The following is a 13,337-nucleotide window of genomic DNA, read 5'->3' as shown; positions in this document are numbered from 1 at the left end:
CAAATCTCAGTTATATTTCTTCGCGATATACTTATATATAAAATATTAAAGGGATATCATTATTATATTCTAAGATATGTAATGTGTTAACTTGGCTTATCATAAACATCTACCGCTTAAAAGTCTGTTTGTATATACATCTAACATTATTTTCATATAATATAGTATACAAATATATCGTGGGTGTCTGTGCACGAGGCCGAAGGCCGGGTGCAACAGAATTTCGGTCGATTACCAGTACTGAGGGTCAAATATTCTCAATTATTTCACGGACATCCATGATATACTTGTATTATTACATAATCACTCAAACACACTTAGAATCACTGAAATCTCGACTTTCCTGTAATCACATAAGTCGCCATGACAGTCGTCTAGCAGTGTTAACTACTGAGTGACTTAGACGCTTGAAAGGGTAGGACAAACAAACGAAACGTCAGGTGGTGTTCAATAGTTCGCACGTGACCATGCAATATTTATTTTAGCTGTGCAATAGTTCAAAATATAGCTTATGCGTAAACTTAAGAAAACTCAAACGCATTATGTACTCTTATCTATTAGAGTATGACGCACTTGATTAGTTACGTATGATGTATTTCAAATAAGTAATATAACAGTTCATGTTCCTTCTTTTCTTCGAATGTCCTGTATAACATTATAATACATATATCATGAGTGTCTGTGTAATGGTCCAGAATATTTGACACGAGGTACTGGTAATCGACTGATGTTTTATTGCACGAGGCCGAACTCGAAGGCCGAGTGCAATAGAACATCGGTCGATTACCTGTACCGAGGGTCAACTATTCTGGACTATTGCACATGTACAGACACCCATGATATACTTGCTTTATTATATAATCACTATAAACACAGAGTCACTGACATCTCAACTTCCATGTAGGCCTAGAAGTCACCAGACTGTCGTCGGCAGTGTTGACATCCGACTTTAGACGCTTGAAAGGGTAGGACGAAATTCCGAAACGTCACAGGTGTTCAATAGTTTGCACGTGACCAAATTCCAAAGCGTCATAGGTGTTCAATAGTTCGCACGTAACCGTGCAATAGTCATTTCAGCCGTGCATTAGTTCAACATATAGCGTATGTGTATAGTTAAGGAAATCAAACGCATTATGTAATAAAATACCATATGTACTAATTTGTCCACTTCTACCAAGCTTTCAGTATCAAGCACCCTCTCCTGTATGGGCACTTTCTCTGACATCCTTTCTGCCTTTCTACCACGGACATACATAGATGTATGTACGTCACTGCTTTCTACAAAGTGGCTATTTCTTTCTTCTCGATATGAAAATCAGCTCTTGCGAATACAGCTTCCTCTTTCACACTTGACAAATTACTTTATTCACAACAAAAAATAGTATTATCGAGACATAATTGTTTAGCGGATGACCAATATGCAAACATATCGGTCATTTTGGCGTAATTTTACCGCTCACCTTGTACTTATTGGTCATTAGTGTCCACATCTTCATCAGAAAAAAAATCACTGTCGCCATCATTAAAAATTTTCAAAAATTTTGATTAGTACAATTTTGTTAAAAATTAACTAGAGTGACTGTTTTTGAAAAAGAAAAAAAAAATCCCTCCCATCTGAGCAATTGATATATCTTCAAATAAAATATGATACTTGCATGAGCGTATGAAGCTCATCTCTGCCTTTTTATATGTATTTGTGTGTTTTGATGGGCGTAATTTTGCCGCTCACATTTGCTTTTTATATGTCTATTTATGTGTTTTTATGTTCATTTTAGTAAAATAATACTGAAGGTCACCCGCAGAGGTGACCCCAAATATTTTGCCATGATTCTGTGTCATTGTCATCTGTATATAAAGCAAACAAAGCTCGCAGCATTAATGGTATTTCTATATTATAATAAAAGGAGTGGAGTAAGTTTTGCTTTGTCATTGGACACAGAGCAAAAATAGTATTATTGAGACACAATTTAATTTCCTACTTACAAATGTCTGACATAAACATCAGGATTTGAAGGCAACAAAGACGTTCATTGTATTCAAGTCAGTTTCAGAAATACTTTTTAGTACGTAATGCGTAATTCTGATATATATTTCAAAGTGTTATCAGACTGTGCCAAATTGTTACAATACATCCAGTTAGTTTTACAGAGACACGGCGAGCCTCCCAGGCCGATCTGTTGTCAGTAATCTTTACGCTTAAGTTGGGAAGCTGATAAAACATGTAACTATGACGTCAGAGGCGGAAACTAAACACGGCCATAGTGCAATGGTCAGTGGTAGCGGACATGATTTCCTTGTCTTAACAATACCTCGCGGACATCAGGGTGTGTTTATCTTGTCCAAAATAGCGGGACTAGTAATGATTATCGCTAATTTTATCGTGTCTGAATAAGCACCCACCGATCAGCTCTATATCCAACTTTGGAATGTACTCCTTCAGCGAACTACATCCGGATAATTTATTAACCTTGTCTACATAATTATAAGTTAGGTGTGCAGGAATAAAGAAAAGTATCTTTGTTATCTCCCTTTACTTAAACGTAACGTACTTGCGGAAATCTCAACCATGTCTTATCATTCACTGAAAAATAGACATATTCACCTTGGTTATCGCCACACTGTGTTTTAACTTGGGGTTATGACTCCGAGGTAAAATGGTGCAGTACAACGTACATGAAGATGTTTTCTTTTATTGTTCTAAATTGTATCATTTTCAGCAGAACGGTAATCCCACAGAGTCTGAGGTGTGTGTGGAACCTACCAGAACAACAATGCTACATAGTTTTCTCAACAACTTGGACAAGTGCCCTACCAAATGTAACAAAATTTCATTTTAAGGCGTTTAATGCGTTTTCTCTCTGAAATAGGACGAACAAGTTATAAAAATTCATTTCAAAATTTGCTTACGTTCAATCCCATCTATAAAACGTCCTGTTAATTTATATATATTGAACGAACAAACTGTTCTGTCGCACATGTACTTGCATATCAAATATTAATTAAAAATGATATTGGGCATGTGTACTGTAGAAAGTATGTTTAATAAGGTTGGCAACTCCTCCACGTGCGAAACGGCATCCCCCTTTACTTCAATCGACTTAAATCACATTTATTCACACTAACACGGGACATACTATATACGACCGCCATCAAGAAACGTTCATCTTTTACCTACCGTGCCTCTCAATACCAATTTTTACATCCAAAACACAATAAGAAGTGAAAACATCCCCGAATTCCTCCTTCAGGACACAAGTTCTGAACTGCTCCCTCAGCCTATCTAGACACCTCATTTACATACGGGGTTGAAAGGTCATATATATTATCTGCTGTCGCCAGGTCACTTTAAGGGTCAAGTTGGCATCATTTTGGTTTTACAGGTACATGTACACGACGTCGTTTCTGAGATCACGGACTAATTAAACGTCAGTTTGTGTCATTGATGATATCTTCCTTTAATTTTGTTAATCTTTATCTTTATAACACCCACAGTTACTTTGGAATCTATATGATCATAAATATCAAAAGAACATGTTTTCCCTACATTCAAAAACGATGGTTTATATTACTCATTTGTATACGACATTTTTCATGATGACGTCATAATGTTATGTTGTATTGAGTTGTATTTTAATTATGCTTTGAATTATGCTGGCTGTGTTCTCTGCCATCTTGTAAACCGTGAAATATATTATAATTTGTATGTATATTATAATCCTATATGCTGATGCATAAGGAATAAAATAAAAATTGTAAAAAATCATTTTGGGAGTTTGCATTACATTATGGTGCTCAATAACTTCTCGAGACATGGACGTGAAATGAGATTATCATACATGTGCCCGTCCCTTCCTACGACCTTTACATTTGTTCGCTATGTACTAGCAGTATGAGTTGCATTTTTTCAAAGTTGTTCAAATTCGGACGGGGTAATAACTGATATTTTGATTTAAAATTTAACTTTTCATCTATGTTTAGTTAAGCATGTATTCAATTAAACAAAAAAAGTGTGAGACACTGACTAGCTAATATATATATAGACCATACATAATGCCGATAACCATGCACATTTCACATATAGGAAGTTGACCAACTTCGTAAATCGGTGTTTTACAATTTCATTTCTTATGACTGAATTTATTCCTTTCTTTTTAATTTGATAATTTGACATCTTTATTTTTTTTTTTTTTTTTTTCAAAGTTTGATGTAACTTAAACATTTTTTTCAGGGACATAGGGTAGGGATTTTATTTCTGACCGACCGCCATTTCTAAATGGGAGTTTTTCTGAAATCATCAGTCGCCTTTACGGGCTCAGCATGAGTCAGAGATGCTTGGAATTGCCCGAGACTTCTTGGAACGGATACCGTTAGGCGGAATATTTTCCGAGCAGACAATTAAATATGCCGAGACATACCCATGACCTTTGGATGAACTTTTGATGATAAAGTTACTGGTAAACTAAACGTTGTAATGACACCTTTTCTGTGGCAATCGGCGAAAAACATCAAAAAAATGTAATAATGATTTTTCGACGGTCTTTTGTTGGTAAAATTATCTCCACCCACGACAATCCAACACGGTAGACACGGTGTTTGAAAGACGCTAACGCGCGTTTTTGTTGAGTAGTTTTTTTTCTGCCCTAGACTAATCATAGTTATATAGCTGGAGTCTTAGATTTTGTCATATTCCTTGAATAAAAACGAGATTACATAGTGATAATCTAGCCCTAGGATTACGTAGGTGATGTTCACTTTTTGTATAAATATATATTATAGCTATAAATATCCCATTTTATTCTAAGATATTGATATGGAAGAAATAATGGTCATTATCTTATGTCATCGTCCACGTAAACGATAAACCAAACGGCGTCAGACAGGGTTACAAAGTTAACGAAGCTATATGTGGTTTATCTTTCCATTAAATAATAAAAATTTCTATGAAATGTCCTATCTGTCACACTTATCATAAATAATGATGTTCTCGTTATAGCAAACAGTAATATCCGATGATTCAATATATGTCCTCTGTGATGACTTATAAGTTCATTATCTAAATAACAGATATCAGACTTCTTCATGACATTTTATGTGTGGAATAAGGAAAGTCAGTCCTAATCCATTTCAGTCAGCACGTGGCTGTGTTTATCGACATTTCATTGTATAAAAGATACCAAAAGCTTCAGCTTACAATTTGAGTTTAAAACACACACACATTTTATTGAACGTTCTTTTACAGCACCCAGCATTAAAAAAATGTCAATTTCCACATTTTGGGATTAACTTGTTTACGAGTATTAATGACATTGACAACTATAAAGATGATGATTACATTTTCACCGGATTTACACTATGACAAAAAAAAAAAAAGAAAAAAAAAAAGAAGATGTACCATGTATTTTACGTGAAAAATGACATACACTGTAAACGTCTCTCCTGTGTGAGGACATCTATTGTTCTAGGGACCGACCCCAGGGCTCCCAAACCCTAGAAGTCCAGGACTCCTGTGTGAGGACATCTATTGTTCTAGGGACCGACCCCAGGGTTCCACAACCCTAGAAGTTAAGGACTCCTGTGTGAGGACATCTATTGTTCTAGGGACCGACCCCAGGGCTCCCCAACCATAGAAGTTAAGGACTCCTGTGTGAGGACACCTATTGTCCTAGGGACTGACCCCAGGGCTCCCAAACCCTGGCAGTCAAGGACTCCTGTGTGAGGACATATATTGTCCTAGGGACCGACCCAAGGGCTCCCCAACCCTAGTAGTTAAGGACTCCTGTGTGAGGACACCTATTGTCCTAGGGACCGACCCCAGGGCTCCCAAACCCTGGCAGTCAAGGACTCCTGTGTGAGGACATCTATTGTCCTAGGGACCGACCCCAGGGCTCCCCAACCCTAGAAGTTAAGGACTCCTGTGTGAGGACACCTATTGTCCTAGGGATTGACCTTAGGGCTTCCCCAACCCTAGAAGTTAAGGACTCCTGTGTGAGGACATCTATTGTCCTAGAGATTGACCCCAGGGCTCCCCAACCCTAGACGTTCAGGACTCCTGTGTGAGGACACCTATTGTCTTAGGGATTGACCCCAGGGCTCCCTAACCCTAGAAGTTCAGGACTCCTGTGTGAGGACACCTATTGTCCTAGGGACTGACCCCAATGCTCCTTAATCCTAGAAGTTAAGGACTCCTGTGTGAGGACACCTATTGTCCTAGGGACCGACCCCAGGGCTCCCCAACCCTAGAGATAAGGACTCCTGTGTGAGGACATCTATTGTCCTAGGGACCGACCCCAGGGCTCCCCAACCCTAGAAGTTCAGGACTCCTGTGTGAGGACATCTATTGTCCTAGGGCCTGACCCCAGGGCTCCCAAACCCTGGCAGTCAAGGACTCCTGTGTGAGGACATATATTGTCCTAGGGACCGACCCCAGGGCTCCCCAACCCTAGAAATTAAGGACTCCTGTGTGAGGACATCTATTGTCCTAGGGACCGACCCCAGGGCTCCCCAACCCTAGAAGTTAAGGACTCCTGTGTGAGGACATCTATTGTTCTAAGGAATGACCCCAGGGCTCCCCAACCCTAGAAGTTAAGGACTCCTGTGTGAGGACATCTATTGTTCTAAGGAATGACCCCAGGGCTCCCCAACCCTAGAAGTTAAGGACTCCTGTGTGAGGATACCTATTGTCCTAGGGATTGACCCCAATGCTTCTTATCCCTAGAGGTTAAGGACTCCTGTGTGAGGATATCTATTGTCCTAGGGACCGACCCCAGGGCTCCCCAACCCTAAAAGTTAAGGACTCCTGTGTGAGGACATCTATTGTCCTAGGGACTGACCCCAGGGCTCCCAAACACTAGAAGTCAAGGACTCCTGTGTGAGGACACCTATTGTCCTAGGGACCGACCCCAGGGCTCCCCAACCCTAGAAGTTCAGGACTGCTGTGTGAGGACACCTATTGTCCTAGGGACCGACCCCAGGGCTCCCCAACCCTAGAAGTTAAGGACTCCTGTGTGAGGACATCTATTGTTCTAAGGACCGACCCCAGGGCTCCCAACCCTGGCAGTCAAGGACTCCTGTGTGAGGACATATATTGTCCTAGGGATTGACCCCAGGGCTCCCCAACCCTAGAAGTTAAGGACTCCTGTGTGAGGATACCTATTGCCCAAGGGACTCACCCCAAGGCTTCCCAACCCTCGAAGTCCAGGAAATACAGGACTTCTTTGTTAAGAAAATATTGTCCTTGGGGCTGATCCCAGGGACCCTCAATCCTGGCAAATTTCTCTGCTGCGAAAAATAAAATATGTCAAAAAAAACAAAAAAAAAACAAAAAACAAAAACAACCCACACACAGCAAATAAATAAAATAAATATCTGTGCTTATATTGCAGGTTGAAGGTATCATCTTATCTTTTATCTCCGACTCCTCCATTACTAGTGAATACTACTGCCATTTCTTGATATCTGTTTTTTAGGGAAACATATGCTCTTTGTGTGTCAAAATGTAACGAACAGAAACGTGTCTGTACCAATATGGTATAGACAGTTTAACTTTTCCGACTGTGATAATACTCTGGTAGTTTGGACTTACACCACTCACTCTCGTATACCTTAGAGAAAAGTCGTGATAAGTCATATGATGTTTTTGTTTTGCGGGATAAACACGATGAAGGCTATATCAATGGATGTATCAATGACATACACGTCACTGTAATATATTCACACGAATGTTCATGTGGTCAAAACAATGGTTTTCAAATTCCGTGGGAGTGACAGCGGTCACCTTCCTTGGCATGATGTATCACGTGTGAAACCCGGGGTACAGCAGGAATCACGCACCAGGACACCATGCGAGTACATTTGACCTCAATCCAAACGTAATGCAATTCACGCCCCCACAAAAAGTCTAAAATACTACGAGCCTTACATTTACATGCTAATACATGTATATTGATTTAAATGTCTTATTATCCTGACCTTTGTATTAAAATTATGGTTAATTTTATGTTTCCTCCCCCGCTCTCCCTCACAGTAAAAAAATCGGTCAGCACCGGAGGAATTTCATTCTTCATTCACCACACAACGTTCATGATCCTAATGTTATACAATATACAGTGTACAGGTATAAATGCTGGAACGAACTGGTTTATTTGAGATCTCCTCCACCTTAGTTTACGCCGTTCAGTTCAGGGCACTGATAATAAATTAAAAACAATTGATTTACTGCTCCTAAAGACAAGATATTCAGGTTATTTCTGTTTGCTTTAAATGTTAAAATGATCATATTACTATTGATCACGACATTAGTTTTCCTATTACCAATACATTTTTTATTTCACATTCAACGCCAGATTAAAAACGTTTGGATGCAGTTTCTGACTCATACAGACGTTGCATTACATTGATAAGTTTACTACTAAATAATATTCCGTATTTGGACTTAATCAGCGGTTCCTACTAAAATAGACGATAATATAAATGACTCAAGTTGAATTCTATTACACTCAAAGAAAACAAAACCCAAACGCGATTTCGTTTGTATCAAATAAAATGACAAAAACATCAATTCAATTCCGTGTCTCTAAATATGGACAAGTCTAGGTTAACTTCAATCGTACTTGATAGCGAGCTGTATCAAGTATGTATTATAGTCTTTATAGATACAGTTTATCAGACAACACATCATCCGGATATGACGTATGTAGTTGTTGGTTTGTTGCATCAATACATGAATCAGATCTAAGGACTATTTATAGTAACAAGAAAGAGATAAAAATCTAATCTAAAAAAGCGACAATGAAAGCTACATATACCATGCTACAAGCTGCTAACTTCATCTTCCCCAGTTAAAATTGGAATGTTACTTCGCCTCTTTCCGTAATGTAATAGATATTCAGCAACGGGCGCCGACATTTACAGGTATACCAGTTCCGTATCTATAAGATACTGCATCGATATATGTTGATAATGTTTATAAAGATAGTCGTTGGTGGCGATTTATTTTCGCATTTCAGGTCGAAGTGACTTTTATTTTGAAGAACTTTGGGTTAACTAAGGGCTTTGAGTGTTGTATTACGGTAAAGTTTATAACTTTTACTACTTGAGAAAAATACAAGATTCCGTTTACTTTTGTTTTTATAGTATAAACTTATTTCAACGACGTAATGCCTCTTTAAAGTGATATGGTAAGTCTTTGTTCAAAACGGAACCAAACAGAAAAATCTAGGTACAGAGTCATGGGCTGTATGAAGAGTATAGAAAGGTTTGTTATCTAACTTCTGTTTTCATGAAATGAATCAAAGCATGCAATTTTTCAAAGAGTTAGCGAATCTTGAAAAATATAGCTAGACCTGTCATATGAATGTAAATAATGGAGACCAAGAGAGCAATAAGTTCATGACCAGCTCATGTGAAATTGTGTGTAATCGACTTTATCATTGCTATGTTTCTTCTCTGTCTCATTGTACGCACACATAAGCCCACACAATGGTATACGGTGAGAGTAACGTCTAGTTTCAGGATTGACGTTATCGGCTAGTATTACATTGCCGTGAAATTGAAAACTGAAATACAAAATGATTCATGTGTGCTTTTAAGTACGAGTCTATTGACCGTTTCTACCAATATACAGGAATTGACGTTTTGATTTGATAACACAGAAGTAATTTTTGTTTCCTTTTTGTTTGTCAAGCAAATGGACCAGACTATACGCGGAACACAATTAACTGCACGTACACATGGATTCTAAGTGAAATGTGTATTATACTTATAAATATTCACCAAGAAAGAAATAATGTATCGATCAAAAAATTATCTTTTTTGTATGGTTCCGTTTTCGGTAAAGAGGGATATCTTGATGCAGTTTAAATAAGTTAAGATCTACTGTATCTACCTGTTAAATTGAATCGAAATGTGTCTTAGCCCGTGTGTCCTAAATCCAAACATTGCACTTAATACGTATGACAAAAAATTGAATGTTTCTTCTAAAAATAAATGTCTATCTTGTAAACATGACTAACGTGTTATTTGATTATTCGCCTTAGCATAAGAGAAATGTCATATATTGATTATTTCGTAATTACTTTTTTTATTGATTCTTTACTCTTTCATAGAACATGTGAAAATGTGAATCATTCCCCCGTTAAGTTATCAAGGTCTTCCACTTTATTCCGATTTCTTCTTCTGACCAGATAACTCCTGGGCGCATTGTTTTAGTATGAATGTAGTTATATCGTACTTTATCTGCGATAGTTCCCATAAACTATCCCAACAGCGAGAAGAGAGAGGCAAAATAAACCTGGTTCGTATCAACATACTCATATTGTACGTCATAGGTCGACATGTTCCTTCAAACACAATTCAATTGACTACAATAACACAACTATGAGTGTGCAATGCTTGCCCATTGATTGATGCGAGTGAATCATCTTGTAATATTATAGGTGACCAATCACCGCCCCGGTCATAAGTATACCTATATCATCTTTCTTAGCTCAGATGTTAATGCCATGACGAACAATAAATACCTGTAACGTAGCGTAAATCAGTACAATTATTCAGATATAAATTGATACAACTGATACTGCACAATTTATGCTGCTCGTTAGGGAATGTCAATAACCAGCCAATATTTCCTTAATGCATGTGTCGTGTTAAATGTGATCTTTAACTGAGGAGACTGTACTATTCTGACACTTGTCTAGTCCACTGACCGACTACGGGTGACTACGACCGAGATTCTTTACTAATATACCCCGTACAATGACCGACCAGAGCACCAGCTGCTGAACGGGGAGCATGTTTACACGTATTTACAAAATCCGTGTGACGTCAGAAATCAGTTATCAGCACCCAGCAGACATATTGTTCTACTTACACTTAACACGTTGGTTTCACTACGACGCCGCGAGCACATATGTAGTATATCGAAATGACGTCATCAGTCGGTAGCGATACCACAATCCCCGATCTAAAATTGGTAATTTCCACTATATTTCCCACTGTGTGCCCAAGGCAATCCATTTCGTAGCATGAAGTAATTAGGGAAAGCTCTACTTAAAAAATCAATATCTATTAGAATATAGCGACCTTCTATTTTTACACAGTAAACGGTAATAAAACTTGTGTGTGTTTTAATTTCTTCAATTGAGGAAACCGGACATTTTAATCCTAATAAGCAAACAAAACAAAAACACAATTACATGTACATATAAGCGAAAACTTTATATAAGTTTACATACAGTTGTGTGATCGCACTACGTTCCAAAAACATCGTGCGCACATCGTGCGCACAAATGTGCGACGTGCGATACAAACCGCACAACTGTGCGATGTAAACCGCACAGCTAACGATAGGTTTATAAATATTACGGAATAACTAGTTATACGAAAAGATATAAGAAAAAAATTAAAATTATGATATAAGATGGTCGCTTTTATATATACGTGCTGCATAACAATTGTTTTCATTCATGGAACATGTATGACCTGATAATTTTTGCCATTTAAGTACCGTCATTTTGTCTCGCAAGTATTCGTGATGTTTTCGACGGCCTGGTGATACATCTACATGTACATGTACCAGAATGGTAGACGGACATCACTACGATTATTTATCTTACTTAATACATAAATTACATATATCATGTATTTTTAAACACAACAGAACAAATCTTTCTATTCAAAACAAGTCGTTTTATCTGTTGTTGTTTAGTTCCACATGTATTAAATAGCCTGTATATAATCTCGCTGGCCTAGTGGTGTCCTCGACGACGTCCGAGCAAATTATATAAAGTCCTTTAATAATAATTTAGATAACTTATTTAGCTATACATCGGTATTTAGTTTCATTCCTAATAATTATTGCATATATTTAACCAAAAAATATGGTAATTAGCTGCCTCGTAAAATGTTAATCGTTGTATATCTTTTACAATCGTTCCACACGTTTAAATAATTAGATGACGCGTTCCTCATTTTATATCGACCACGATACATATCGCACATGGACTGAGACCACAATTAAGTACTTCCGGGTTCAGGCCCCACGAATTAAGTCCCCTCAAAAATGTATGTATTTCAGGAAAACAAATCAAATGCCTCTTTGAACTTGATTTCTGTTGATGAATTTAATGTGGATTTATAGCAGAGATGTCAATCTAGGTTTTGTGATGTGAAATAATAATATTGATCATTTATTATGTGCTCCAGGACCCTGTGTGATGAGTCCTGATTTGACCTCTACCCCTGACCCGGATGTATATAATCCACGTTGGTGACACATTTTGACAGCTATCTCCAGAAAATGCTGAACATGCTGGGTTGAAACTTTTATATTTTGCTTCTCAGATGTTGGTCTTGGCCAGGTGAGATGGAAAGTTGCATATGAGATATTGGGAATTTATTATGAATTTTAATGTTACAATGAAACATATAGCGAAGCTGATTGTGGTCTCAGTCCACATGTACCGTTCCAATCGCCCATCGTGCGCACATTTTCCTGCACGATCCGTATCGCACATATCGCACATCGCACATCGTGGAACGTTGTGCGATCACATAACTGTACATATAACAAAGGTATTATAGTACAGTCATGTACCTATATTGAAAATAACACACACCTACACAGCTACGTAGTTTGACATTGATGTTAATTATTATACATCTGTGAGATTTGGTAACAACAAACCTAATTACACCATAGGGGTCACAACACAATTACACGTACAATACACATAACTATAAAATCAGAACATGGGTGGTCGGTTGGCACAGTGATTACACACTAGCATTTTACCTAGGCGGCCGGGGTTCGATTCCCCGACCGGACGTGGAAAGGTATGTACAAATCTGTAATGAACTACTTAAACATGTACATATCTGTAATGAACTACTAGTCTTAAACATGTACATATCTGTAATGAACTACTTAAACATGTACATATCTGTAATGAACTACTAGTCTTAATCATGTACATATCTGTAATGAACTACTAGTCTTAATCATGTACATATCTGTAATGAACTACTAGTCTTAATCATGTACATATCTGTAATGAACTACTAGTCTTAAACATGTACATATCTGTAAGAACTACTAGTCTTAAACATGGACATATCTGTAAGAACTACTAGTCTTAAACATGTACATATCTGTAAGAACTACTAGTCTTAAACATGGACATATCTGTAAGAACTACTGGTCTTAAACATGTACATATCTGTAATGAACTACTAGTCTTAAACATGTACATATCTGTAAGAACTACTAGTCTTAAACATGGACATATCTGTAAGAACTACTAGTCTTAAACATGTACATATCTGTAAGAACTACTAGTCTT

This window comes from Pecten maximus, chromosome 11, assembly GCF_902652985.1.
Source record: "Pecten maximus chromosome 11, xPecMax1.1, whole genome shotgun sequence".
Taxonomy (NCBI): domain Eukaryota; kingdom Metazoa; phylum Mollusca; class Bivalvia; order Pectinida; family Pectinidae; genus Pecten; species Pecten maximus.
The sequence above is the reverse complement of the archived record's forward strand: the minus strand, read 5'-3'. Positions refer to the sequence as shown.